At 50.9% G+C, this 23,417-nt stretch overlaps 1 protein-coding gene across 7 annotated transcripts in view; it reads right to left on the reverse strand.

Annotated features, from left to right (window-relative positions):
- The window catches only part of MIA2 (MIA SH3 domain ER export factor 2), a 626,403-nt gene that overhangs the window by 588,847 nt on the left and 14,139 nt on the right, over nucleotides 1-23,417 (reverse strand). The window lies entirely within an intron of this gene.

Genomic DNA, 23,417 nt, shown 5'->3' on the forward strand with positions numbered 1-23,417 from the left:
CAGAGTGAATATTCAACCATTGCCATAACCATCTGAAGTCACAAAGGTGATCGCTTTGCAAAAGGCCAGCTAGAAATGTAGTGACATGTAATCAACATTCCAAAAAAGTATTATACCACGTACATTTGATGTATGTCATGATATTGACAACAACCGCAAGATCAGAAATAGACATGAAAATATGTAAAAAGAAGTGTATTTGATTACGATAAGAAGTGTATTTGATTACAAGGCTTTCTGGTTTTTCCAGTACCCCCTGCGTTCACACTCTGTCTATTCCTTTCATTTGGTAAATACTTTTACTGCCACACTGGGAGAATGCATTTCCTAAAAAGTAACATTAGGCACATATGTTTTATCACCTGCAGGGTTTTCTGGTATTTTGATATCCCTGCAAAAATAAGGAAAAATCACCTAACGCCTGTTTTTTTGGCCCCTATCTGTACATACTTAAAGTAGCAAATATAAACAGAAAGCACTTTCCAGAGTGTTCTAGAGTTGCTTTGATGACCCTTGACTAATAATTAAACATGGGCAGGAAAATCATCTGACAAATTAATACATACAATTTTGTTCCAATTTAGTTTAATTTCCAGGCCTTGCAGACTCTTAAAATTACAACAAATGGCCAGTATATTTACATGCTGCACAGCAGCCACACTGCTCTACTACATAGCTTAAAAACAAAGGTCAAGCCAAAACCTCTGGCTAAGCACTTATAAGGTCCCAAAGGCGAGACCTATTGGCTATGCCAATTCTTGTTTTGGTTTGCTCCTACTTCCAGCCAATGGGATCTCCTGCTGCAGTGAAGCATGAGGTGCTTCTTAAATCCATTAAAAACCTTAGCTGTGGGCGGCTATGACACATTTGTACAACTGATGGCGACTCTGGCCGATCCCCTGCTAGTTCAGCTTTAGTCCCATCTCAGCTCGCTTTTCTCCATTAGACCACGTAGACTGCTACCTGTTTCATACCCTCATGATGAATAGGGTGTTATTACCCCACTTTTAGCAAGCATGTTGACCAGGATACCCTGGTCTTCCTTAAACAACCCTGGAATTTTTATTTTTTTTAACGGCAGAACAAGTACTTAGGGCCCCCAAGCTATTCTGGCAGGTATTATCACAACCATTAGATACTACAGGATGTGATATTTACTAGGTTTAATATTATCGATTTATTCCAATATCTACGTCTTGAAAATGGAAGCTCACAAGGTACGTTGTGTTTTTCCCTTTCTTAGTGGTCTGAACATTTGGCGTTTGTGTAAACAAAACGTGGCAGGTTTTATCTGCAGAAAATGGTGATGGACAAAACGTTAATGGTCTGGCATTTCACGCAAAAAGGGATGCCTTTAAAAAAGAAAAATGAAACGTTTCTGTTTAATTTTTTAAGAGTAGTTTTCCTACCAGTCCCAAAGGGGAAGGGGTGCCTTGGCTCACCACTTCCTAATAGCGAGTCACAAACCCAATTTTGCGAGTCAGTAATAGGTTACCGACTTGCAAAATAGGGTTTGTACATAGGGTAGGCCTAATTTGCGGTCGCAAACAGGCCAATTTCTCGTTTGCGACTGCAAAAAACGGTAGTACATCTGACCCTAACTCTTTTGCCCAGCCTTTGGCACAATTAAAAAGAAATTAAAGGGGCGTGGCCAAGATGGCGACGGAGTAGGACGTGCATTTGTCCCCTCCGGCGCCGGGCCCTGAAATAGCTTTGTCTAGCACTGTCCCCGGGTGCCTACCTGGGGTTTTGGGCTGCTCCGGAGCCTCATCACTGAAGCGGCCGACGGAGGAGTGCTTTCCGGCGGTCTCTGAGCCCGCGGTGGCGAGGCGGGGACGGCGGCGGTGTCCGGGGCCTGGGTGACGCCGAGGCCGGACCACGGAGAGGCGGAGTGGGGACCCTGGCGGGGACCCGACGGCCCATCGCAGCTGGGGGCATCGAGACCGGGTGCCACGGAGTGGAGGGGAACCAGCGGAGACGAGAGGAGGCCGGCTCGGCGCATCAGTCTCGGCGCCGGGGAGGGGGCGGAGCCTCCTGGCCAAGCACCCGGCATTGCGCTACGGCTGTCGGCGCACTCGAGGCCGGGGTCTGAGGCCTAGCTGCCGGACGTGCTGACCTGCTGCCGGGGGCCTCGTCCGGACCCCCCGATCTGCGGAGAGTGGTGGTGGCGGCCTGTGGGGACTGTGGTGGGCCCCCCCCATGATCATTGGCTGAGTCGGGTCCCTCGTCTGGGGCCCACGGGGTGTGGCTGGCCGGACCTGAGGCCTGAAGATCGCGGCGAAGACGTGGGACGTCGTGACTGTGGGGCCCCTTGAGGTGAGAGACATAGCGGTGAGGAGGCGGATGAGCAGTGGGCCCTTCACTTGGGTGAACAGTCGCTGAGAGCCCTGGGGAGGCTGCGGATTGACCATACAGCTCCGGTGTGGCCCCCCCTGCGTGTTGGGGACTGGTTTACGAGACTGAACCTGAGGGGCCGGCAGGGAGGGGAGAGGTGGACCCCCCGAGCGATCAGCGCAGCTGAGGTTGTGGATAGCTGCGGGCGTTGCGGTGGGAGCTGGAGCTGCGGGGGCTTCCCTTACAGTTGTGGACCTGCTTGCGGTGAGGGCACATCTGGAGCTAGTTGCTGCGGCTGGGGCTTTGGGTGCACAGAGTGAGATCGAGGTGGTGGCACCGGCTTGCCCAGCGTCTGCAGCATTCCTGAAGTGGCCGCCTTGAGACTGCCTTGGGATCTTGGAGCGGTGAGAGACAACTGGCGCACTTGTGATTGCCCTGCCTGTCCTCCATCCTTCTGCGGGACGCTCTTCCGACTCTTGGGAGCAAGGCAGTGGAGCAGTGATGGCCAATAATCCCCGCAAAGTGAAGGCTGGGAAAGAGGGGGCTGCCAAGAACTCTCAGGCTCCGGCCTCCCCTGGCCAGAGTTCATCATCGGGGAGATCTGACGATGAGGCCCCCGCAACTAAGGCCTTCATGAAGGAACTTTTTACCTCCATCAAAGATGATATATCGGAGCTTCGCGCCCAGCTGACGTCGGATCTTCGCGAGGTGCGGCGGGACGTCGACGGCATTGGGGAAAGAGTGGCCACCCTGGAAGATCACGACCTTAGCATGGCCAATGATGTGCACTTGCTGCAGCAGGACGTGCTCCGCCTGATGGAACAGAATATAGACTTGCAGGCCCATGCGGAAGACCTGGAGAACCGTTCCCGCCGGAACAACATTCGCATTCGGGCGGTTCCCTGGAACGGTGAGGCGGGGGATCTCCGGGAATATGTGCAGGCGCTCTTTCTTCAGATTCTGGATGAGGAAGACGTGCTGGAGATCAGAATGGATCGGGTTCATAGAGTGGGCCTGCCCCGGCGGAACGGAGGTCCCCCCCCTGATATACTGGTGTGCGTCCACGACTTACAGGTCAAGGAAAGGATTCTGAGGAAGGCGCGAGACATACCCTCCCTACAATTTAGAGATCATCGCCCTCAGCTTTACCAGGACTTGGCCGCGACGACGCTCCAGAAGAGGCGCGAGTTCCGTCCTGTCACTACCTACCTCCGAGAGCACAATGTCTCCTATTCCTGGGGGCACCCTTTCCGGATCATCTTTCGATGGCAGAACAGGTTGGCTCAGATTCGCTCTCTCCGGGAAGCAAAAGAGCTGTTGGGACTTGAGGATGAGACCCCGACACCCGACCGTCGGAGCTCCTCACCGCGGAGAAGGCGCCGTTCATCGTCCTGGCACAGGGTGGGCCCGGAGAATCGCAGGAGGCCCGACCACACGACTAGCCTTCAGGAACGAGGAAATGCTGTGGCCTCTGTGGCCTCCGCCACGCTTCCGCCGTCGCAGCAGAGCTCTGGGGCGGCCTGATCTTCGTCCTGCTTGCCTTGGTGCCGGAGGGGCACGCACCTACAGGTAACGGGGCGATGAATGTACTTTCCGAGAAGACACCCCGGTCTTTGGCCCTGGGAGACTCGTTCTTGGGTCTCCGACTACGCCCCCTGGGAGACTTACTACGGGGACTGTCCACCTTGGGACTCATTCTGTTTGTGTGTTGGGTAGTTGGGGAGTTGAGGGGTAGGTGGGGGGCAGAATGGGGAAAGGAGGGGTGCTGTTGGGTGGATGGGGGCTGGGGGATGGGGGGGGAGGGGTGGTGACGACGGGTGGTCGGTTGTGCGTGTCTGGGCTGGTGTGAGGGGAGACTTCCTGGGCCTGGGAGGTGTCTGGAGAGGGGGATTGCCGAGAGGAAGGGGGTTTACTGGATTTAGCTGCTGGAGAGCTGGGAGGCCCGAACTACCCACATGCCTATTAGTTTGGGTACCTGGAATATAAAAGGCCTTAACTCGCCGCAGAAGCGCCTGAAATTGTGGAAATACCTCTTGGATCACCAATTAGATGTGGTGGGGCTCCAGGAGACCCACCTGGCCCGTAGGGATGAGCTCCGGCTCCGACATAAGCAATTCCCCCTCATATACAGGTCTTCCGCTTCTACTAAGCATAGAGGGGTGGCCCTTCTGTTTCGGTCCTCTATACAGTTCCAGCCTCTAGGAGTGAATAGCGATAAGGATGGCAGGTGGCTGATGGTTAAAGGGGTGCTTCATGGGCGCTTGTGTACGTTTGTAGTGGTGTATGTGCCGAATGCCCAGCAAAATAATTTTCTTCAGGGACTGTTGGATGCGGTGGGGGCCTTCGTCGAGGGTCACCTGGTGGTTATGGGGGACTTTAATATGGTATGGGATCAGGTTGTGGATAGCTCCCGTGCCCAGAGGTCGGACTCTGGCGTATTCTCTGCTGTGACTAAGCAAAGGATGGAGGAGCTGGGCCTTCTAGATGGGTGGCGTGCGGTGAATATGCAGTCCAGGGACTATACGTTTTTTTCTCATGTGCACCACACCTACTCACGCATTGACCATATTTTTGTGAATCAGGCCCTTAGGGGAGATGTCCGGGCCTCTACGATCTTTCCTCTCTCTGTCTCAGATCATGGCCTCTTGACACTCCAGCTTCAGTGGTCAGTGAGGGGGGATGGGTATCGGAAGTGGTACTTTCCGGCGGCTTTGGTGCGTGATGAGGCATCCTGTAAGGAACTCAGGAAAGCCATTAGGGAGTTCTTGAAGCTTAACCCGAGATCGGACACCTCGGTGTTTAATACCTGGGATGCTTGTAAGGCCTCACTGAGGGGCACCTGCATAGGGCCTAATGCAGCTCTTAATCGCCTGCGTAGGGAGGAGAGAGAGACCTTGGAGGCTGAGCTTGAGAGACTTGAGCGGGCCCACAAACTGAATCCTTCTCGCATGACACTCCGGCCTCTGACGGCTATTAGGGGGAAGTTGAAGGCGCATTACACCAACCGCTCTGAACTAACCCTCTTGCGGTTGCGCCGGGGTTCGTATGCTCAGGGGAACAAGGTGGGCCGCCATTTGGCTCGCCAGCTTCGAGAAAAAAGGGAGAGGGAATATATAGGGGGAGTCCGGGACCCGGGAGGCACGATTCATCATCGGGACGGGGATAAGGCGGATATTTTTGGGCGGTTCTACGAGACGCTTTATACAGGCGATTCTGTAGGTGCGGAGGCGCAAGACGCCTTTTTATCCGGCCTCCCCCTCCCACAGGTCTCTGCCGTCAGCAATGACCAATTGGCTGCCCCCTTTACTAGGGAGGAAGTCCTTGAAGCGATCAAGGCCCTGAAACCCAATAAAGCCCCGGGGCCTGATGGGTACACGGCTTATTTTTACCAGTCGTTTGCCTCGGAACTTGTCGATTGCCTGGTCTCCCTTTTCAATAGCATGGCGACAGCCGGGGAGACCACGGGCACTATGGCTGAGGCCCTGATATCTGTGATCCCCAAATCGGGGAAGGATCCCGCCAGCTGTACCTCGTACCGCCCAATAGCCTTATTAAATGTGGATGCCAAGCTGTATTCCTCTCTCGTCGCCCGCCGGTTGCAAGATCTGATGCCGGCCCTTATACATCCGGACCAATCTGGTTTCATTAAGGGACGGCAGACTCACGACAACTTACGGAGAGTGATCCACCTGATTGAGAAGGCCTCTAGGTTCCGGATTCCTGCGGTGTTGGTAGGTCTGGATGCTGAAAAGGCCTTTGACCGAGTCGATTGGGGCTTCTTGTTCCGCACCCTGACTGCTTTCGGATTCTCCCACCAATTCCTTACAATGCTGCAGGCTAATTTCCATCGTCCTACCTCGAGGGTACTGATTAACGGGCACCGATCGGCTGCCTTCCCCCACTCTAGAGGTACGAGGCAGGGGTGCCCTCTTTCCCCTCTCCTCTTTGCCTTGAGTATTGAACCTCTGGCATTAGCGATTCGGGAGAATGACCGCATCAAAGGCATACCCTTCACGGGGGAGCAACACAAAATCTCTCTTTTTGCAGACGATGTCCTGCTGTCTTTAGGTGACCCCGCTCAGTCCCTGCCGCCTGTCCATGAGGAGCTATCCAGGTTTGAAGCAGTGGCGGGATTTCGAGTCAACTTTGACAAGTCGCATGTCCTGAATTTGACCCTCTCCTCAGCGGAGGTGGACCGACTACGCGTAATGACGACTTTGTCTTGGACCCCCTCGTCCTTACTGTACCTGGGGGTACGCCTCACGCCAACTGTGGGCTCCCTCTTTGCGGCGAATTTCCCCCCCCTGTTGGCCTCGGTGCGCAATGACCTTGACCGGTGGAAGCCAAAGTTCCTTTCATGGCTCGGTCGGATACATGCGCTTAAAATGGTCCTCCTCCCCAAGTTCCTTTACCTTTTCCAGGCCCTACCTATACCTTTGGATGCGGATTTCTTTCGCCGCCTGAAGACGATGATGCTGAAGTTTGTTTGGCAGGGGGGCCGGGCTCGGATACCCTTTACGACGCTTCGTCGGCCTAGGGAGGAGGGGGGAGTTGGACTCCCGGACATGCTACTGTATTACAAGGCCGCACAGCTGCGGGTGATAGTTGAGTGGACCCAGCAGCTTTCTGAGAAGCATTGGCTACATATGGACCGGGCAGTGGCAGGTAGGTCAATCTGGGACCTGGCGTGGAAGCCTAAGATAGATCGCCCAAAGAATGCTTACATTAGCACACCCACTAGCACGGTTTTAAAGGTGTGGGATACGGTCACTGGTGACGATCGGTGGACCACTTTCCCATCTCCCTTCACTCCTATCCACTTTAATCCGGCCTTTCCGCCGGCCGCTCGGGAGGGTCCCTATCGCCAGTGGCGTGAGGGTGGATGTCGGGCGCTTACGCACTTGTTTCATGGGAACGTACCCCTCACCTTCCATAATTGTATGCGTGATTATGGTCTCTTACCCACAGAGAGCTATCGCCATGCCCAGCTTCTTCACTGGGCGACCACAGAGGGGGTGCGTGAGGCGGCTACTCATCCACTCTCTCTCTTCGAATCCTTCTTACTTCGCACTTCGACGATGCGGGGAGCGATTTCTTTTTTATACAGCCTGCTCCTGCGCACGGCGATTGCTCCGCGCCCTCGATATATGGAACGATGGGAGAGCATTTTGGAGCGGGACATTTCTGACACGGAATGGAAACACCTCTGGAGGGATGTGGCAGCACACAATCACTCTGTGAGCCTTCGGGAAGCCCATCTGAAAACGATGTATGATTGGTACCTGTACCCCTCCAGGCTCCATCGCATCTTTCCTACGTCATCGGACCGTTGCTGGAGAGGGTGTGGCCTGTTGGGTGATTTCCACCATATTTGGTGGGATTGCCCGATCATCCGCCCCTTTTGGTCGGAGATTCTCTCCCACATCAAGGAGATATTGGGGTACCCGATCTCAGACTCGGTGGCTCATGTCCTGTTGGGTCTTCGAGACCCATTGTTGGAACACCAGACTAAGGCTGATAAGCGTATTCAGTGGTTATGTCTCGGGGCGGCTAAGCTCACCCTGGCGGCGGCGTGGAAAAAGCCGCAAGCACCGGCTGTATCATTATGGCACTCGAGGTTGTGGGGCCTTCTGAGCATGGAGAGAATGTCGGACATCTTCCTGGGGGACTTTAAGAATTTCCACTTTCGATGGGGTCCACTAGTCCGCTTTTTGTCATCTGGACTCCCGTCTGCTGTATGCCCGCCCACGCTAGGAGCTTTGCACTTGTTCCAAGTATGATTGGTTTGTGTGTCCTGCCTCCGGGATAGGTGGGAGCATGGCTGTGTCGTCACCACCGGGGAGGGGTGGGGGGTGGGGGGGAGATCCAGTTGGGGTTTTCTTTTTGGTTACTGTTTATTGTTGCGACTCTGCTTAGCTTGGTGCCTAGGAACTGCTATGGCTTCAAGCACCTTTCCTTGATTGCTTCTGGACAGTGTTTCTTTTGTCCATTGGGAAGGCACGAGCGTTGTGTCTGTCCGTACCTGATGTAGCGTGTACTATCGTGGACTGCTTACAGCATTTTCGTTACAGCTTATTACACTCCCCTGTGTGGGATTTGTGGCGGGGTTGTCGCCTATTCCCTTTCTTTTCCCCCTTTCCTCCCTTCCCCTTTTTCCTCTGAATAAATACAATAAAAATATATTTTACAAAAAAAAAAAAAGAAATTAAACAGATTAAACCAAAAACAGATTAATAAAAAATGATCATGGTTGGACATATTTAACAATAAATAAGGCTCAATCAACGGGGTAGTTTAAGCTTATGACTCCTTCTCATCCTTTTTCCAGGACAAAAAAGCCATTTTAATCCAAGCTACGTCTGTCTTTACAACAGATTTAGGATGGCCATAAATGTCTGGTCGCCCCGAGTTTTTAAAAGCAAGATTCGACATAGCTCTGCCGAAGTATTATTGAGGCAAGATCATGGCTCAGACAATCTTTAATAATACGACGGGTGAGACCAGCTTCAGGTTACAACTGGACTGAGAGCCACAGGATTAGTGGTTACAACTGCAGGATATCAGATCGATACCCTATCCTCAATTACTGATGGGTGATAAATGAGGGTATGATCTGACAGAGCAATAGAAGTTTCAAAAACAAATTTTTCACTACTTGTAATGTGGGAAAAAGTACATATCCCCAGATGTCACTACCATAAACTGCAATAGTAGTACATTTATCTTTATACATCTTCAACATAGCATCCAAGGACATGTGACCAAGCCTAGTGGCAAAATCAAAAGTGATGCAATGCTCCTTCCAAGGCTTGTCTCTTAGACATTAGCAGAGAGGACCAATGAAGAGCGGAATCAAACATCACTCCCGAGAATGGGAATGAGTCAACCTTGCTAATACAATGACCCTTAATGAAATAAGCCCTCGATTTAGTGTCTCATCGGCTGACCACCATGAGATGACATTTCTTAACATTAGTACTAAGGTCCAACCTATCCATAAAACATCCTTGAGTTAGTGTCTCAGCGGCTGACCACCATGAGATGACATTTCTTAAAATTAGTACTAAGGTCCAACCTATCCATAAAACATCCTTGAGTTAGTGTCTCATCGGCTGACCACCATGAGATGACATTTCTTAACATTAGTACTAAGGTCCAACCTATCCATAAAACATCCTTGAGTTAGTGTCTCAGCGGCTGACCACCATGAGATGACATTTCTTAAAATTAGTACTAAGGTCCAACCTATCCATAAAACATCCTTGAGTTAGTGTCTCAGTGGCTGACCACCATGAGATGACATTTCTTAAAATTAGTACTGAGGTCCAACCTATCCATAAAACATCCTTGAGTTAGTGTCTCAGCGGCTGACCACCATGAGATGACATTTCTTAAAATTAGTACTAAGGTCCAACCTATCTATAAAACATCCTTGAGTTAGTGTCTCAGCGGCTGACCACCATGAGATGACATTTCTTAACATTAGTACTAAGGTCCAACCTATCCATAAAACATCCTTGAGTTAGTGTCTCAGCGGCTGACCACCCTGAGATGAGATTTCTTAAAATTAGTACTAAGGTCTAACCTATCCATACAACATCCTTGAGTTAGTGTCTCAGCGGCTGACCACCATGAGATGACATTCCTTACAATTAGTACCAAGCGCCAACCTATCCATAAAACATCCTTGAGTTAGTGTCTCTGCGGCTGACCACCCTGAGATGAGATTTATTAAAATTAGTACTAAGGTCCAACCTATCCATACAACATACAAATGAGTCAAAAAGACGCTGTAGTTCTAGTGCTGCTCTTGATAGTAGACCAGCATCATCAGCATACAATAAAGTTGGCAATGATTACCTACCTACCAGGGGCATATCTTGCCCACCACCAACCAGCGCCTGCTCCAGGTTAATAATATAAAATGTATTTATTTATTTATAGGCTTTTTTATAGCACAAACTCGACCTGAAGGTATCAGAGCTCTTTACCTAGATGGCAAACCTAACAGCTACATGAGTTACACATGGGTTAAATACCATTACATGTATAGGCACAATACATAGCCACGGTATACATGAGAAGTATATGGTAAACCATAGCAGTTGCACAAGTTGCCCTTTGGAGAAAATGCATAGCCAACTATATACACAAGAAGTATATGGTAGACAGTGCCAATAGCAGGAGTTATATATGGAGTGAATGTAGTTATATGGGGGTACATACAGATACAAGGCAAAAGAGTATATAGGACGTAAACGGTGGACAGTAGATGTAGTCTGTATAGTTCTGAGGAAGTTATGCTAGGGTGTGTTGACTTAGGAAACAGTGTATACAACATTGGACACAGGAGGTACACAATAGGCAGTTGTACAATTCACATATAGAGTGGGAGTGTAATGTGCAAGAGTGCATGTAGTCACAAATACATAGCTACGGTATACACATGGAGTATACAGTGCACAGTAGCAGTTACACAAGTTACATCTGCAGTAGGTGTCATTACATTTAGTAAGCTCAGATACATGGCACCAGAGTAAATAAGAAATATACTTTGGACAGTAGGAAATGTGGGCTGTAAAGATTTGAGGTAGCTATGCTAGGGTGTGTCACTTAGGAAACAGTGAAGAGGTATGCAATGGACCATAGCAGTTGCACGATTTACAAATGGAGTAGGCGTATAATGAACAAAAAAGCGTACAGGCATAGAGTCACATATAGGCATAGAATAACTTTGTAGCCCAGCGTAGACATAGGATGAGCAAACAAACCTATGGGCATAGAGTAACAGTGAGGTCCCAAACATATGGCAGTCCCTTGGTCAGCAGTCATTGAGGACAGTGCTTTGGGTGCCTACCAGATTAGAGCTAAACCAGGGGTAAAGTCAAGGGAGCCACAGGAGGATTAGGAGCAGGGGACCCCTGCAGGTTCATCTTGTGTTGATGTTATCCCTTTTAGATGCCACAGTCTCACAATTTCCCCGACCTAGGGTCCAACAAGGCGGGTACATCAAGGGGGTTGGCAGGGTGTGGGCGAGGGGACGTCTGCTTGCTTGTGTAGATATGTACCTAGCCCAGGTTAGATTTCTGAGATGCGACCGGGGCCAGTCATACTTATCGGGGGTCTTCGTCAAACACTTGTTGTTGCCTGGGATACCACAGGAGCGCTGGGGAGACCGGGTAGGACTCCCATGATTTTGGGAAGTATGTTGGTCACACAACCCGGGGCTGGCAGGGAGGGAGCCACCAGTCCAGGCGGCAGCAGACCTGCTTTATAGTGCACGCGTCCACCTTACCTCATTGCACCCACACCGGGGAAGTGTAGTTCCTAGGAGTCCCGCAGGACCTGCGTGTTTTGGATTACCTAAACTGAAGGCTTGGCATCCCAAGCGATTTCGGACACCCCCACAGAATATGTCAGCCATTAGACCACCTAGCTCTACAGTGCCACAATCACCCCCCTGGATTCTACAGTGGAGTAGGTCGTCTCTGGCAACCACTGAACATGAAAACCCTGATTCCTCAGGGATCGTGGAAAACAGTGCAGTACGTTTTGCTAAGTATATCTAACAAAGAGGTTCAGGGAAAGAAAACATTAAAATTGGGGATACATCCAATAATTTGTGAAACGAAAAAGTGAAATAGTGATAAAGAAGCCCTTCTAGACAAATTGCTAGTAACAAAATCAGATATTTATTATAACAAGTTTCAGTAAATATTAAAAAATTCATAAACATACAAATCAGCTCAAGACAAAAGGACGCTGGTGTACAAAAGGGAAAAACATACAAACCAGACGTGTGGCAACAGAACTACACATCAAAATAAAGGAACAACATAAACATAAATACTGTGTCCTTAGTACATTTTAAGCCACAGAAAAGCGTTGACGGCGTTTCGACCGATACATTATTTTACGGTCATCTTCAGGACTTGAGTTTTTCTTGAGAAATAATTATCTTCAATTTAAAAGAGGGAAGACCAATCTTTAATTGAGGTCGACCGGAAATACTTTAAATGGCGCACAAAGCGGATATAGACAGCACTTCTATAACTGGATTCAATTTATAAGTGTAGTGGTCACAGAGCTTCAACCAACTGTTCGCCTCATAATTTGGCTCTTTTTGGCGTTAGAGCGGACTGGTCCTCACACAGCTCCCTCCTCAGCTGGCCTTTGACGTTTTGCTCAGACACTCGTGCTTGCTTTCTCTCAGAAAACACACACAATGGCAAATAGGAGTTTTAAATAAGAATGTATTGGTCAAGAGACAGCCTCGTGTAAAACATATGTGCTGCAACAACCAGGAGACAGAAGCATACAAAAGAGATTTCTAGTACCAATATAGTGAATAGTAGATACATTTCTACCATAGTGCTAATAAGATTAACAGAAAAATTTCTGATAAAAAAGTAGCACTAGCATATTCCTAAAATGCGCGTCCTAAGTAATTTGCTAAAATGTACCTAGCTTAACCTAGATGTGTTGGTGTATGTATGGGCAGCCAAGAAACCCTTAGGGATGAATCAGACCCCTAACCTGATGGTTTGGAATGAAGGACCCTGTTTCTGCGTCGAGGATGACAACCCGCAAGGGCAGTTAGACTGCTGCTTGTCGGAGATTCGGCATGCAGGACCCCATTCTCAGCTTGGAAGGAATTCTCTTCTAATTTGTAGGGGGGAGTGAGAGTCTGTTATACTAAGGTGGTCACTCCAGGGTTTTCACTAGAATCGATATGTTTTTAAAACAACCATGGATGTTTTGAAAACAATCATAAATGTTTTGAAAAGCATCCCTGATGCTTTTCTAAACAAGTGCAATCATGCACAGCTGGCTGTTGGACAAGGATGAAAAAAAGTAGTGACCCTTATACAACATAAATCTGCGTGCCTGGGGACATGTTTATGTATGCCATGTACAGGGATTCTCATAGAAGACATACAGCTAGATTCATGAACGAAAAATCGGCTCGCAAAGGGCCAGATTCTCGGAATCTGGCCCTTCGCGAGCGCATTTTTTGCATTGGGGATTCATCATCCCAAATGCAAAAATCGCTATTTGCGAAATCGCATATTTGCGAGGAATTGCATTTAAGGAATCTCTATTTGAGATTCCTTAAATGCAATTCATTAACCATTTTTAAATTGCGAATTCGCAATTTTTGGCCGCTATTTACCACAAAGTCTGACTTCGTGGTAAATAGCGAAAAAATAGAAATAAGCACTTTAGTGCATTTTTCTCAGTTGCATGTTACACACACACATGTCCTTTGGACATGTGTGTGCGCAACACCTGTGTAAATTTGCATTTCAGGGGTGCTACAGGGTGTCCTTTGGACACCCCTGGCTCCCTTGAAATCGCATCCTTATTTGCGATTAGCAAATTGCTAATCGCAAATAAGGAATAACTCCCCATTCATTCCTATGGGTCTGTAGGCCCATAGGAATGAATGGGAAGTTATTCCTTATTTGCGATTAGCAATTTGCTAAACGCAAATAAGGAAGATGTAGGAATCGCAATATTTTTTGCAATTCCTACATGAATCCCGTTTTGCAAGTCCTTAATAGCGATTCCTTATGAATCGCTATTAAGGACTCGCAAAACGGGATAATGATGAATCTAGCTGTAAGAGCCTGGTGTCGAAGAGACAGGAGCAAGCTATTAGGTAGAAGGTCACCTGTTTAGAATTTGTCTAGTTGTGTGGATGGGATGTTGTATGTATAATGGAGTATACATAACAGGGCTATCCTAAAGGACATGAGAAACCTATGTTTCGGGGTCAGGGAGTGTAAACCAAGGCACAATAGATGGGTTTTGTTGGGGATTTACGCAATATGGCAATCCCTAGCCTGAGAGCTCCCAGCAGTAGCTCCTTAACAGTCGGCCATTTAATGTAAATAAAAAGGGTGTATCAATGCAATCCTGACTCACACCCCGCTTAAGGTTAAAGTGCTTAATGCATTAGCCATTTTCGCCATATCTACCAAAGGCAGATAAATCCAAGTGCAAAATACACAAACAGTGAACAATGTTGACCTCAACACTCAAGTTCAGCATAATAATCCAGATAAATAGTTCCTATTAACCTGATCAAAGGCAGCACTTAGATCCATAAAAGCCATATGTAGGGGACCTTTAGTAGCCACTGTATATTAATTAACAATTAAATGCAAATTCAAATACTGATCCACAGCTCCTGAACACACTCTAAAACTGTACTGTGCATCGGATAATATGTGCCACCGTTTGTCCAGGTTATCAGTCAATTGCGAATGTATCCTCAATAACCAAAAGGGTCTTCTCTATGACTCTTTTTTGAAGATGGGAATGATTGTTGATTTATACCAGGAATGTCGTAGATCATTCTTGCTAATGTCTTGTGGAATGCCAGCTTTAAAGATATGCAATTGGGGGCGTGGCCAAGACGGCAAGCATGGCGGACGTGGCTTAAACGAGCTCCGTCCCGCCGCTAACCATCCTTGAAGCTATCCTGCGTTCCCCGACCTGATTCTGCCCCAAAGTGTGTGGCTGTCCGCGGGAGCAGAAGGGGACGACTCGACGGCGGTTTGAGCGCCCTAGCTTGCTGTCTTCTGCCTCCTTCGGCGGTGTGGAGCTGTGGCGGCGGTGAGGCCTACACGGAACATCCGGAGCCGGGGCCTAGATTTTGAGAGCGGCCCGCCCGGAAGTGAGGCGACGCCGGGGAGGCCGGGGCAACAAGTGCCGCCCCTGCCGAGAGACCGGCGACTGGCGTGCGCGCAGTGTGGAGGCCGATGAGGCTGCGGGACCAGTGATTTGCGGGCGGAGCGCCCGGAGCACGGACGGTGCTCGAACAAGTAAGGGGTGATGGCGTGGTGTGAGGCCTAGTGGGGGAGGGGACGCTCCGGAGGCCGACCCCGGCCCCGTTCGGCGGCTGACTCGGACCGCGGGGCTTGGGGGCCTTGGAGCACCAGGGGGCGGCTGCCCTTCCGTCCCTCGCTTTCCCCTCCCCCCCCGCTCCCCCCTCTCTGCATCGTTTGGCTGTCCTGTGCCGGTTCCCGGGGGCACCGGTCCTGGAGGGACAGGACTCATCCTTCGGCGGTTGTGCCGGGCCGCGGTGGCCTACACTGGCAGGGAGGGACGGTCCTTAGGAGCGTCTGGCTACTACTTAGCGAACGCCTTGGCATCTCCTCCGGGAAGTGCGGTGTGCAACCTGGGCAGCGGCTGGAGATACATGAGGCTGAGGACATTGCCGCGCTCCGCCCGCTGGCTCTAACACGAGGTTGGCTTGATTCTTGGGACTGTGAGGGCAGTGACATTGGAGCAATCGTCGGGGTGCCTTGGTCCGCGCCGGCCTGACTGGGAGGTGCCTATCCTTGGCCTCCACGTGGACGGTTGGGGCTGCCATTGGATCCCGGTCTCCCTAGCGAATCGTCGAGGGCCCGGAGTGCGCCATGACTAGGGGAGACAACAGCGGGGGCCCTTCGAAGCAGGGCCCGGTGGATAAATTCGCTGGGCCGAGTGGGGGTGCCGGGGCCACCGGGGGTCACCAGGGCTCCGGACCCGACAATGCGGCATTGATGGCGGCAATCACGCAATCAAGGGACATGTTGGACGCTAAGATAGGGGCGGTCGGAGCAGATGTTACCCTGCTTCAACAGGATCTACGCAACGCGGTGGCCCGTATCACCGAAACTGAGACCAGGATTACGGAAGTGGAAGACGACGTGGTGATCCTCAAGAAGAAGGTAGCCGCCATGGAGGGGATCCAAAAAGGCCTGGCGCTACGAGTGGAGGACGCGGAAGGACGGGCCAGAAGAAATAACTTGCGCTTTGTAGGCTTTCCGGAGGACTGCGAGAAGGGGAACATGGAGGTGTTTTTGACTCAGTGGCTGGAGGGTTGGCTTCCGCCGGACTCCATGTCGCGCTGCTTCGTCATAGAGCGAGCGCATCGTGCTTTACTCCCGAAGCCGCCTACCGGTGCTCGTCCCCGCGCGGTGATAGCCAAACTGCTCAACTATCACGACAGGGACACTATCTTGCGACAGGCCCGCGCCAAGGACCCTCTCATGTTCGATAACCACAAAATCCTCATCTTCCCCGACTACACTAGACTGGTCCAGCAGCAGCGGCAATCTTTCACTGCAGCGAAGGCACGCCTACGGGAATTGCAAATCCCCTATGCCCTGCTCTATCCGGCCCGGCTGAGAGTGGTATTTCAATCTCGCACTCAATTTTTTAATTCTCCGTAGGAAGTATTTGAGTGGACAGATGAAACAGTGCGTGTTAAGGTGCATACCCCGCCGAGACGGGGCTCGGACTCGTCATCCACGACGGAACCTAAGAAGACGCCACGCAGATCACGCAGCAGGAGCAACTGGAGGTCGCGTTCCAAGAAGCGCCCGCCTCCCCAAGAGGAGCCGGAGGAGGAGGCAGATGCGCCAACCTCCTCCCCCCTGAAATCTTGAGACCCTGTGCCGCATTATACTTGGCTACTGTTAAGGCCCGAAGGGGCCGAGAAGGCTCCATGGTGGTGAGGGGGGGGCAGATGCGGATTACGGACATGCCACTTGAACTGTTTCTACATGATAGTTTGTAGGTGGGTGGATTGTGGGTCGGGAGACGCTCGAGAGAGAGCGGGCCCTCTCCCGGAGTTCGTTCCCTCGCGTTGGGTGGGAGTTGTTTGACGCTTAGTGGGTAGTTGGGAGGGATCCATTGGAGCAGTGAGTATCTGGCCTCCCGTTGGGGGTTCGACACTGCCTGCGCCGCGACAGGTACTTCAATGTTGCTGAGGTATGGGGTGGGGGTGGGAGGGGGGTTGTTGTCACAGTTTGAGGAAGGGGGGGTGGGTTGGGGGGTAGGTAGGGGGGGAGGGGGTGGGGGGGCGTTGGGGGGGGTAGAATTAGTTTATGCACGGTGTCTACGGAAGTCGGGAGGTTGGTGTCTGTAAGTGTGTGGCCTCTGATGCCCGACAGTTTGCAGTTCTGGCCTATTGATGGCGGTTGATGGTCAGGAGATGGAACCCCCTCGAGCTTCATTACGCATTTTGAGCTGGAATGTGCGAGGGGTGCTCGATAAAATTAAGAGGGGTGCGGTGCTACGAATGGGGAAGAAAGAGAAGGCGGATGTTTTGCTCCTTCAGGAAACCCACCTTATGGGCACCAAAACCCTTAGCCTGCGTAGATATGGATTCGACCAGGTGTTCCACGCGGGGTTTGCGAGGGGGTCCAGAGGGGTTGCGATTTTGATTCACCGCAGAGTACGATATACACACGAGACACAGTGGCTGGATGCGCATGGTCGGTTTGCTTTGGTCAAGGGTATGGTGGGTGATGAGCCCATGGTGTTTGGCAGTGTTTATGCCCCACCCCCGCTGCAAGAGGCCCTGATAGAGCGACTGTTTGATGTTTGGGCCGAAATTCCACATGTGTTGACTATCATGGGTGGGGACTGGAATGATGTGATGAATGGAAGATTGGACCGTTATAGGCCTGGGGTGGGTCTGCTGCCTGAGGCTGCCACGAAACTGAGCAGAATGGTGCAGGGGATGGGTTGGATAGATGCTTGGCGATACCAGCATGCATGTAGTCGTGAGTACACATTTGTCTCTGCAGTCCATAAATCCTTCTCTCGCCTCGACTACCTCTTTGTCCCCCAGCCCTGGATAGGGAGAGTGGGCTCTACCTCAATACTTCCGAGGGGCCTGTCCGACCATTCTCCGATTTCCTTGACGCTGCTTTTAGATGCGAAGCGGCAGTCGTTTCGTTGGCGCCTCTCTACGTGGCACCTGCAGCGTGATGACTACCAGTCTCACATGAGGGAGGCGATAGCGCATTACTGGACTGAGAATGATGGCCCGGAAACGGACGCCATGACCCAGTGGGAGGCCCTGAAGCCGGTGCTCCGCGGAGTAGACATCGCGTGGTGCGCAGCGAACCGTAGGGCCCACAAGTTGGCCCTCGCGGAGGCGGCAAGTCGGGTCCGTAGCCGAGAAGCGGAAAGCACGTCGGGTGGTAGTGATGACGCAGTGGGGGAGTTGCTCTATCATCAGCAGGTGTACTCCTCCTTATTATTGGATGAGGCCCGCCAGGTTTCGCTAGCTACACAGAGTAGAATTTATCAATGGGGGACAAATCCAGCACGATGCTCTACAGGCTGTGCCAGGGTACCTTTCAGGCCCAACCCCTGCCGGGGCTCCGGGACGAAATGGGTGGTCCTATTGTGGCCCCTACGGTCCTGGCCGAAACCTTTGCGCAGTACTACGCGACACTATATGCCCCCCGGGAGTCTCTCCCGGCGGAAGAGATTGACAAATTCCTGGCAGACCTCCCGCCCCGGGCGCTCTCGGACGAAGATCGTGCCCGTCTGGATCTCCCGTTGTCGGCTGGGGGAGGCTCTGGGTGAGCTGAAGTCTGGAAAGGCCCCTGGGCCTAACGGCTTCCCATGTGAATTCATGAAAACGTTTAATCTCCAACTGGGGATGCGTTACAGGAAGGCTCTGGAGGCGGCAAGGGACTGTGGGTGTCTGCCGACAGACTGGCGACACGTGGTGGTCTTTTGCAAACCGGGGAGGCCGCCGGATCGCCCTGAGTCGTATCGTCCGATCTCCTTGCTTAACTTTGAGGCGAAGGTGTTGGCCAAGGCCTTGGCAAAGCACCTTCTCCCCTACATTACGGACCTGGTTCACCCCGACCAGGCTGGTTTTATGCCCCATAGAGCGACGCGACATAACATCCGACGTGCGCAGTTAGTGGAGGAGGCGGCGGGTATCCCAGCGGCCCTTTTACTAGCAGATATAGATAGGGCGTTTGACTCCCTGAGCTGGCAGTATCTCCGGGCGCTCCTTCTCCGCCTCAATTTGGGCCCGCGTTTCCTGTCCTACATTCATTTACTATATACTGACTTGACGGCGGCGGTGAGGGTAGCGGGAGTAGTATCCGGTTCATTTCTGATAGGCAGGGGTACCCGGCAGGGATGCCCCCTCTCACCGTACCTGTTTGCTCTGGCGATGGAGCCACTGGCGGCGTGGGTGAGAGTGGATGCACAGCTGCGTGGGGTTGAATGGACGGGGGGCCCGTCCGACAGAATTGCGCTTTATGCGGACGATGTCCTCTTCTTTATTACGGACCTGAACAGATCCGGTCCTAGAGTCCTGGAGATCATGCGCATCTTCGGCGAGGTGTCCGGTCTCACGCTCAATGTGCAGAAGTCGAAACTGTGGGCCCTGGGAGGTGGCGGCGCCCTGGGTCCTTGGGCTTCGGCCCTCCAGGTGGCGACGGGAGGCCTGAAATATCTCGGAGTCTTTCTGACTGATGTGCCGGGAGTCTCGTGGACCCGCAATGTGCTCCCCGTGTGGGATAAAATACGGTCGGATATGCTCATATGGTCCAGGATGCCCCTTAATGTCTATGGACGCTTGGCCATCTTTAAGATGGTAGCTCTGCCCCGTATCCTGTACCAACTTCAGAATCACCCGTATCCTATTTCGCCGCAATGGTTTCGACAAGTGAACTCGGCTCTGGGTCGGTTCTTATGGACAGGGGGGACAGTGAGGGTGGCACTCCGCACCTGCTTCCTCTCAACATATTGTGGGGGGCTGGCTACTTCAGACGTCCAGTCTTATTACCAAGCTTCGCACCTGCTGGTCCTCAATGACTGGTGGTATGGGGATCGGGGCGACCCGACCTATGCTCTGGAGAGATACCTGATGGATCCGCACACGCTCCATACTGTCTTATACTCGGCGGCCCTCAGGAGAAGACTCCCGGCGGTCACCCAGACGGTGTTTCGGGTGTGGCACGAGGCGCTCAAACGCATGGGATGGTGGAACAAGCTGACGGGGGAGACCCCGCTGTGGCACAATGGGAGATTGCCGGCTCTAGCGTCCCTGCGTGGCTTTGAGGGCTGGGACGCTATCGGCGTCTCTGCGCTGGGCCACGTCATGAAGGGTTCGGTCCTTAAATCCTTTCAGGCTCTGCGAGACGAATATGATATGCCTCAGTCTCAATTTTTTCGATACCTACAGCTCCGACACGCCCTGACCCCCGCTATAGCGGACTTGATCTCTCTACCGGAGTTCAGTCCCCTGGAAGCTAAACTATTCATGGGGGAATTGGAAACCAAAAAAATATCTAGCATATATCAAACGTTGGTTACCCACTGTTCCCCGTCCCTTGATAAACTGCGACTGTTGTGGGAGGGAGAGCTGGGGAGGTTGGAGGAGAAGGACTGGAGAGAAGCCCTTGAGGCCCCCAGGGGTGCTTCGATTGCGATGCGCTTGCGTTTTATTCAATTTAAGTACCTCCATAGGGCATATTATACGAGGGAACGACTGTGGAAGGCGGGGCTGATAGACTCCCCGGAGTGCCTGCGATGTGGAAGTGAGACGGGTTCCTTTCTTCATACGGTGTGGGAGTGTGTGCGACTGCAGAGATTCTGGTCCGGAGTGTGGGATTGCCTGGAGGAGGTGCTGGGCTGGGAGCTTTCCCGTTCACCGAAGTTGGGCCTCCTGCATGTTATGGAACGAGTGGGGGGGAATGTGTATAAACGCCATCTGCTCCTATTGGGCCTAGTCGTGGCCAAAAGAGATATCGCCCGGGCCTGGAAGGCACCTCGAGCCCCGTTGCTGGAAGTATGGAAACGGGGCTTAGACTATAATATGGGATTGGAACGCCCAATATTTGAGGCTAGGGGGCGCCCTACGAAACATTTTAAGGTCTGGAAGAAGTGGGCGGAATACCGGGGCCTACGGCTGGACCCCCCGGCGCCTCGGGCCACCGACATAGATCGTGCCCGACCTGACTCTGGGTGAAGAGGTACACATGAGGCTCTTCTAATTGCTAAGTTCCTCTTGATGGACACTGTTGACACCGTGCGGGGAGGTGGGAGGGTACCGGGTGGGGTGGCGGAGGGTGGGACACGGGGGGAATGTTGACTGAATATATCTGAACAAGATCCTTTTATGAACGCACTGCCTCTCTGATTCTTAGGGAGCGGTGATCTATTTCCTGTATTCTGTCAGCTTATAAAAACTAATAAAATTTTGTTCTGAAAAAAAAAAAAAAAGATATGCAATTTAACAATTTTGAGCAAACCCCAAAATGTCGGTGTAAAATATTCTGGCCTCAAAGGATGACTGTCCCAGATGCCAAGAAAGGCAGGGCACTTTTTGGCACATTGAGAGAATATTACCTTTTTGGTAGAATGTCTATGCCTGCTAAGAGAAAGCTGGCATGTAGATTTGATGGTCTTTCTTTTCTTCTGGCCAAAAGACTAATTGCAATGACTTGGAAATCCCCCAATGCAGCACTTGTGGTATCCTTGGTTGAGGAAGTTGAAAATGCTCTGATGGTTATGCAACAGAGATGTCTATGGAACAAGCATTGTCAAAGCCAATAGGTTTTCTTTTTCAATAGTTTTACTTTGCATTTTGGCTTTGCCAGTGCTTTCTGTTGATGTTGTTGTGCATCAGCAAAAAGCACAAAAAAAATGAAGGGCCTTATTTACAAAGAATTGATGCAGCGCGGTGCTGCAAGCCATTTGCCTGCGCCTCGTTAAGTCCGAAGCACAAGGATGTGTCATAACTACAACAATATGACGGAGCCCTTTGCTCTCCCCTGCACTGGCGCACAATTAGCTGCCATACCCTGACGCAGGCCCCCTTGAACCAAGGTGCAAGGATGCCTGCCTCAAGGGAATGATTGTTTACGTGCAGGAAGGTGTCCCTTCCTGCACATAATCAATCAGAAATGGCGTTTTGAATCGTCTGTGTGCTGCATTAGCACACATAGAAACTACAAAACGTCATTTTTTTTAATGATTGTTTTTGTGCAGTAAGGTGTTCCTTACTGCACATAAACTATTACAAGAGGGGATTTCCTCGTTTTATGTGTGCTGCAGAATGCCGCATGCATAGAAAGAGGAAATAAACGATGAGAAATGAATACATTTCTCCTCAGTGCGCCTCGCTATGCCTCCCCTTGGGAGGCATAGCATTCTGACTAATTTCCAGGTTTATGATTTCTCGTAAATCTGGAAATGCAGCAAAAGAATGGGTGTTGCGTGGGAACTCCGACAGCAACACCCATTGCACGCCCCTTTCACGCAAAGTGTTGGTTGTAAAGTGGCCATATTTACAAGGATACGAAAAGCCATGCAGAGTGGCTTTAAGTGTCCTTCTAAATATGGGGCAGTAGGTTGCACCGCCGTTGCGTCACAAAAAAGTGACGAACCAGCAGCGCAAGGGGCTTGTAAATAAGCTCCAAAATGCAAGTTTGCTGACGCAAAACAGCATTGGCAAAATGAAAATAAAACAATGAGAACTACAAATACGTGTGTTTCCAGGAAAGCATGAGTTGCGTCATGATGGTACTGTGGACACAATGTCATAGTGTCATGCCAGGGCAGCAATTTTATTTTTTGTTCAGTTTATTATTGCAAGATGGAGGACACCCATGTTGGAGCGACAAAATTAAAAAGTATGAAAAGTGTGCCACAGGGCATTTATTTTTTCAGATGAGAAAGGAGCGAACTGGCCACAAATTGAAGCTTGATGGTCCTCCAAATAATATTTTATTTTATTTAAAAGGAAAGAGTCGTGGAGAGGACGTGAAATAGTGGCACAGGTGGGCAGGACTAATTCTAAGAGGTGATGAATAGGGGAAACAATAGACAAGCTTATTTGGGAGAGTGGGTGTAAAAATGTTAAAACGACAGAAATCCAAGAGTGATGGGGTAGCAATGGTCCAGCTGGGTTGGGAGGAAGGATCAATATAGAGAGCGGGGTGGGGCGGGTTTCTGTGGGGAAGCAGCACCGAAGAGAAAGCGAGACAACACATACTCACATGGAGTGTTGCATGAAAAAGTTAAAGCAAAAAACAGTGCACAAAATGTAAGCAGGGCACAATACAAGTCATCCAATCAAAAAGAAGGTAAACAAGCTACAATCCAGGGGAGAGACAAACCTAAGGTAAATGTTGCACAACTTTATCAGTGTGCTCTTTTTGTGATGGTAACTGAAAAAAAAAAACATATTTTATAAAACAGTTGTTCTATGGACTGGCGTACTTGTAGAAATCAGTAACTTCTTAGGAGAGAAATACATTGAAAAG

This window comes from Lissotriton helveticus, chromosome 9 (assembly GCF_964261635.1).
Source record: "Lissotriton helveticus chromosome 9, aLisHel1.1, whole genome shotgun sequence".
In the NCBI taxonomy this organism is placed as follows: Eukaryota; Metazoa; Chordata; class Amphibia; order Caudata; family Salamandridae; genus Lissotriton; species Lissotriton helveticus.